Below are 7,267 nucleotides of genomic sequence, written 5' to 3'. Positions count from 1 at the left end.
GATTTGAACCATGCTAATTCACTTCCACTAATGCCACCAAAGTTTTCTAATCTATTCAAAAGAATGTTGTGGTCAATAGTGTCAAACGCAGCGCTAAGATCCAGTAGCACTAATACAAAGATACAACCACGATCAGATGATAAGTGCAGGTCATTTGTAACTAAGGAGAGCAGTACTACGATACGGTCTCAGTACTACGATACGGTCTAAATCCTGACTGGAAATCCTCACAGATACCATTTTTCTCTAAGAAGTAATATAATTGTGAGGATACTACCTTTTCTAGTATCTTGGACAGAAAAGGTAGATTCGAGATTGGTCAGTAATTAACTAGTTCTTTGGGGTCAAGTTGTGTTTTTTTTTAATGAGAGGCTTAATAACAGCCAGTTTGAAGGTTTTGGGGACATATCCTAATGGCAATGACAAATTAATAATAGAAGAGGATCTGTGACTTCTGGAAGCACCTCTTTTAGGAGCTTGGAATGAGATGGAATAGGGTCTAGCATACATGTTGTTGGTTCAGCTGATTTAACAAGTTTATACAATTCTTCCTTTCCTATAGTAGAGAATGAGAGGAAGTGTTCCTCAGGGGATCTATAGCGCACTGTCTGTTGTGATACTGTAGCTGACGGATGCATGGTTACAATTTTATCTCTAATAGTATCGATCTTGGAAGTAAAGTAGTTCATAAAGTCATTACTGCTGTGCTGTTAGGAAATGTCGACACCTGTTGATGCTTTATTTTTCATTAATTTAGCCACTGTATTGAATAAATACCTGGGGTTATGTTTGTTTTTTTTTTATAGAGGAGAAGAGTAGTAATATGATCTAGTTTTTTTTTATTTTTTTTTGTATGATGTGGTTTTTTTGCCAAGCAAAATGAAATACTTCTAGTTTTGTTTTCCTCCAACTGAGCTCCATTTTCCAGGCTCCTCTCTTTAGGGTGTGAGTGTGCTCATTATGCTACAGTGTAAGACTGTTTTCTTTAATCTTCTTTACGTGTAAAGGAGCAACCATATCTAAAATGCTAGAAAAGAGAGAGTCCATAGTTTCTTTTACATCATCAAGTTGTTCTAAGCAATTGGATATGTTGAGGCAGTGGCATAGCGAGTCAGCCCGGGCCCATATGCAAATAATTTGTATGGGACCCCTCAAACGTTGTGGGCTCCAACTCGTTTAACTTAACTTAGGCCCTATTGTTGATTTTTCTGAAGTAAATAGCGTTACGTGAATCATGACTATTCACAAGCTGTTTTATTTATGGTATAGTCTATGCTATATATGGTACACTGTCTGCCGCTGCCACTTGCTCGTTCATTTAAGAAACAAAAACTTGAATTAAACAAACATAAAATGTTCTAAACATATTTCTAAATTAACTTAAGAAACAAAAAGAAATATGACCACTTTGCCGTTAAAAAACAAAACTGAACTATTTTAATAGTTGTGTAATGGGGAAGAGAGAGAGAAAAAAGTCACGGTATGCAGTCGGAATTGGACCCGGCCAATGGAGGGCTCTATTCGTTCCCTCATTTCAATTAAAAGTTCCACACAGCTCGTCGGGCCCCCAAACTGCCCAGGCCCATATAGACCTGCATACCCAGATGCTATGCCACTGTGCTGAGGAAGTGAGATAAATCAGGAAGATGACTTACAAAGCAGTCTTTTGTGGTAGAAGTTATGGTTCTACCATACTTGTAACAAGAAGTAGAATTTACAGTTTTAGCTATATGAAGCTTGCACAAAACTAAATAATGATCTGAGATATCTTCACTTGGCTGCGTAATTTCAACACCATCAACATCAATTCCATGTGACCGTATTAAATCTAGAGTATGATTTCGACAATGAGTAGGTCCTGAGACGTGTCTAACCCCAATAGAGTTCAGAATGTCTATAAATGCTGATCCCAATGCATCTTTTTCATTATTAACATGGATATTAAAATCACCAGCAATTAAAACTTTATCTGCAGCCAGGACTAACTCGGATGTAAAATCAGCAAACTCTTTAATAAAGTCTGTATGGTGCCCTGGTGGCCTGTATACAGTAGCCAGTACAAACATCACAGGGGATTTATCATTAACACTTGTTTCTCTGGATAATGTTATATGAAGCACCATTACTTCAAACGAGTTTGAAGCCTTGAAGCCTGCCCTCTGAGAAATCCTGAAAACATTGTTATAAATTGAAGCAACACCTCTCCCTTTTCCTTTTGGACGTGGCTCATGTTTATAACAGTAATCTTGGGGGGTAGACTCATTTGAAAATAATGTAATCATCAGGTTTTAGCCAGGTTTCTGTCAAACAGAGCACATCATAGAAGTGCTTTCATAGAAAGGGACCTGATATTCATTAAGCCAAGCTATGTAAACGCTTGCATTTTTGCACTATAAGTGTGTCCCATCAGGTAATGAAAAGTTTGACACACTTGTGGTCTTCATCCTCACTTGGACACTTGGGCCAAACACAGGAAATACATCATATAAGTAGTCGAGTGCAAAGACTGCAAGTGTGGGTATTTGGACAAGGAGACACTGTGGGTTTCCTCGCGCTCTCTTGGACTAAAAATACAATGTAATACTGCCACTGTGTGGACTATTAGTATAATCTAATCTGCAAGCCTTGGTTTATCTCCAACCAACCCTCAAGTGTTTGTAATTACAACTTTCATTTGTGATCTAATGTGGATTTTGGTAATTTAAAGTTGTTGAAATATGTTATTTATATCCTTTTTATACCAATCTAATCACTACACCAGCTCTTCATTTCTCATATAAACATCCTTTATTGTTATGAAATATAAAACGGATAAATTATATACTATCATAATTGTGTGCTTATTAAGTTTATGCTTCACGTGTAGAAACTCTGGGTTTGTTTGTTGTAAACAGAACACAGTGCAGAAGTGTAGGGGACGCTCGTCATCGGAAGAGACATGGCGGGTTGTAAACACATGATATGAGTGACAGGTGAGCAGCAAATGAGTCAGAACAGTGATCGCGGAAGAGAAACAGGCAGATGGTGCCTTGAAGCAGCTAATGCTCATCAGATCGTGTAAATCAGTGGAAAATTAATAGAAATTATGATTCCACCTGAAGAAATATTAAGTAAATGTATATATATCAGTATTTCTCTACGTATGTGGACTTTTGGATTAAAAGCCCTAATGGATGCTGTTCAGTGAAGCTATGTGAACACAAATAAACTGCAGCAGACCTGATGGAATATGAATGCATGTCGTTATTTTAGTCAAAATGTAAAAAAGTACAGATTTATTTTTGTGAAATTGTGAAATATTATTGCAATTTCTAATATTCATTTCCTGTTTTAATATACTTTCAAATATAATTTATTTCTGTGACAGTGCTGATTTTTTAGCATCATTACGCCAGTCTTCAGAGTCACATGATCTTCAGAAATCATTCTAATATGCTGACTTATCATCGTTGAACCTGTTGTTGCGTAATATTTTTTGGAACCTGTGATACTTTTTTTCAGGATTCTTTGATAGTAAAAAGTTAAAAAGAACAGCATTTATTCAAAATAGAAATCTTTTCTAAAAATATAAGTTTTACTATCACTTTTTATACATCTAACACATTCTTGCTGAATAAAAGTATTAATATCTTTAAAAAAAATAGCTGACCAAAATTTTTTCAATAGTAGTGTGTATTGTAACAAAATTTATATTTGTGTGTGTGTGTATGAAAATGAATATTTTTCAATTGAAGAGTACTTATAGAATTATTATGGACTGCTTTTGGTGCTTGACACCTCATTGGTCATTTTGATCCAAGGTTAAGAAAATGCTGGAAGTTACTTAATATAAATAGTTTTATCTATTTAACATTAATAGTGAAAGATGACTTCCCTTATTAATCACGTCTTCCCTCAGGTAAAATACATGTTTTCTTGTATGGCTGGATGTTAAAATAATCACGTTGTTTGCATTTGCCAAAACTGACTTGCTGAAGTCAAAACGCGAGTTGCGCTCGCTATGAAGCGGGACCAGCCGGCAGAGCATTCCGTTTGTTCTTAAAGCCTTTCTCATTCACAAATCAAACACTTGTCCAAAAATTCTAATTCTCAGTTTAGATTTAGTTATTTGTATGGTCTAGGTCACATATGTCAAACTCAAGGCCCGCGGGAGAAATCAATAAAAGTCTATGCTGCTTTATATCATAAATGGATCATAAACTACATCTCCCACAATGCATGTTGATATTGTGACAGCAAAGTGACACCATTCCGCTACTAGAATGCAGTGTTTCCACATTAGCGTTTAACTAAGCAGTATTGAGAAACATCTACAAATATTAACAACAAAATGTCCAAGAAGAGGAAAATTGAGGCAGAAGGAAGGCAATTTAATAAAGGATGGGAACGTGAATACATGTTTGTTCTTCAAAGAGAAAAAAACAATGTCTTTTGTGCTGTGAGGCAGTTTTAGTGGTCAAAGAGTACAATATACGTTTAGCCTCCAGGAAAAAAAAAAAACGAATTGTACAAGAACTTAAAGGCAAACTTATCAAACAGACTTATCTGTCACTGAGGAGCTCTTGGATGTAGCTGCCATGCATGGGACAATAACGGGGAAGGACATTTTCGATGTGGTGGAGAAGTCTGTAAGTAAAAATAATTACACTGGGAAAAATTGGTGGGGCTAACTACCGATGGTGTCCCTTCAATGTGTGAAAAAAAAGGCTTGGTTGGACTAATGAAGTACAATATGAAAAAAAGTAACTGCCACACACCTCTAATAACGTATCATTGCATTATCCATCAAGAAGCTCTGTGTGGAAAGGTTCTGGAAATGGATAATATAATGACTACGGTCATGAAAACAGTGAACTTCATTCGGGAGCATAGACTGAATCATCACCAGTTCCAGGTGTTTTTGCAGGAGGTGGGCTCAAAGCATGGAGACGTGCCATACCAAAGTGATAGTGACCTGTGAGAAAAGTTGCTGCAATCAAGGATTTTTACTGTCTACTGCCCCCTGCTTTGATAACACAGCGCTGTCTTAATAGATGTTTTTTTTTACTTTATTGAACAATATAAAATTATTAACCTTAAATGGCTTGGTACAAAATTCTACATTTCTTAATCATATGGTTGGCAAAGTTAGTTCTACAACAACAATCAATTGTTCAACAACAATTGTACAACCTCATAAGATAAACACATTTCCTAAACATGGAAAGTCAAGTGTTATGGGAAAACAGCACAATGTAATCAATAACAATATAATCAAAACCAGCCAAAATGTGCCAATGTACCGCAAACCAGACAAATAAGCAGAGGCACTGCTGGAATTAACTTTTATATCTGTGTTGTGGTGCATTATGGGAGGTGGGAGAAACCAAGTGCTGAGGATGAAGGGTGGGTTGTTTGTTAATTTGAAATTTGAGTGCCTTACCAATGATGGAATTTGTATACATGACTGATAAATAATAATAGTTTGATTAGTGCATATAGTTTATAAATTCAGGTTTGGTTATTTGATTAAATTCATTTCTGTTAACTTGCGTGACTGTCAATGGTTTTGCCCATCACTATAAATGCACACTCGCTGGACTAAGCCAGATTTATCAGTTTGAGATAGCAGCTGCAGTGTAAGGATGCAGGAAGAGATTGTCATGCTTGAAATTATGTGCCTACTTTCATCATTGGACGGTAGTGTCTTTTTTTTCTGCCCATTTGTTATTTGATTATTTACCTTGATTGATTCCCTTGAGGGTTCTTTTTAATAAATGAAAACCTATATCCAGTAAATGTTTTGAGCCAGTTAGGGGTTGATTTTTGTTGAAGGTGGAAAAAAGCATGCAGCTGATTGAACGAGACAGCTGAACTGAATCAAGAGACAAATTGCATCAGATGAGAAGCTCAGCCAGTGTTTAGCCGTGTTCGCACGGGATTAGTATTATCTGGGGACATTGTATGATTTTGAAACACATGATTATCTGTAACACATTAACCTTGAAACCTTTTCAGCTTTCTCTTTCTGCAAATTGTATAGTTGTATTTTGTAGTATAGCGATATGACTGCACCCAAGATGGATAAAAAAAGGCGCACCGGAAACAAAAACCTTACAAAATGAAATACGACCTGCTAAATGCTGGCAAAATCACAGAGATGTCGATTTGCTTGGGACTTATATTATCAGAGGACCTCGGTTTTAAGAATCATTTCCTCTACTTTTTAACTTGTTTGTTTTATGTACAGACAAACTGTGACTCTGAGGAATAATCAATTTAGAAGAGCTAGACAGTGGCAAACACTTAATTGTCATGGGCTGTGACTATACAATGCGTGGTAAGACTTTTAAAGCTCAAATACAGCGCTTATTGTTTGACAGGGTGTGAAAGTCCTGGGTTTCACAATCTGCTCTGGTTTTTGCTGTTTCTGATCCATCACCTTCCTGGGCATTTTGTGAGAAACCGTTTGCTTCACTTTGGTGTTTGGTGAGGTTAAGCCTTGTTTCAGTATTTGTGAGATGTTGGCTCTGAATTTCTGAGGAACCATGCACCAACAGGTGAAATGATGTTTTCTGAAAGTAAAATGTTTTGCTGTATTACAATTTTGTGGCTTTTTAAGTGTTGTACATTAATGGCCTTTTGGGTTCACGTGTGTATTGTGCCTTTAACTTTCCCTGTTTTTATTTGATATTGATAAAGTTTCTATAATGCATCTTTTAACCCCACTTTCATTTATCGGTTTCTATAATTTCCTTTTTTAAGGAAGTCTAACTGCTTCTGTAGACCAATGCTTTCTCCGATATCTATGCCGTTTTGGTCCTGAACCACAGCCTTTCACCCTCCTTTGGACTAACTATGTAGGGCAGCCAGCAACAAATCTGTCATTTCTGCTTCTCTGCCGGTAAGTAGAAATGCAGCATTCAGACTATAACAAAAATATGGGTTTTCCAGATAATATTGTAACTCTTTTAGCCCTCTACAGATGTTTGCCATTCCCTTCAATCATCTGGGCAGGTTAAGTATCATGTTTGTTTGATGCTGTCAAATTATAATTTTTTTTTGACTTGGTGGCTGTTGGCTAATTTGAATCATCTGCTGAGATGAAGCGGTAAGTATTGGTAGTATTTCCTTCCTTGACTATATCGGTCCCCATAACAACAGGACCAAAATAGTCTCTCTTAACCGGTCTAGCTTTGGAAGCAGTGTTTCCTTTCTGAAGAACACCTTAAACCTGTTAAAGCTCCTCAATCATCTGTCACCCTACTAGTCCTTTCTGTGGTCTCTG

The sequence above is a fragment of the Cyprinus carpio genome, chromosome B4 (assembly GCF_018340385.1).
Source record: "Cyprinus carpio isolate SPL01 chromosome B4, ASM1834038v1, whole genome shotgun sequence".
Taxonomy (NCBI): Eukaryota; Metazoa; Chordata; class Actinopteri; order Cypriniformes; family Cyprinidae; genus Cyprinus; species Cyprinus carpio.
Note: the sequence above shows the minus strand (reverse complement) of the source record.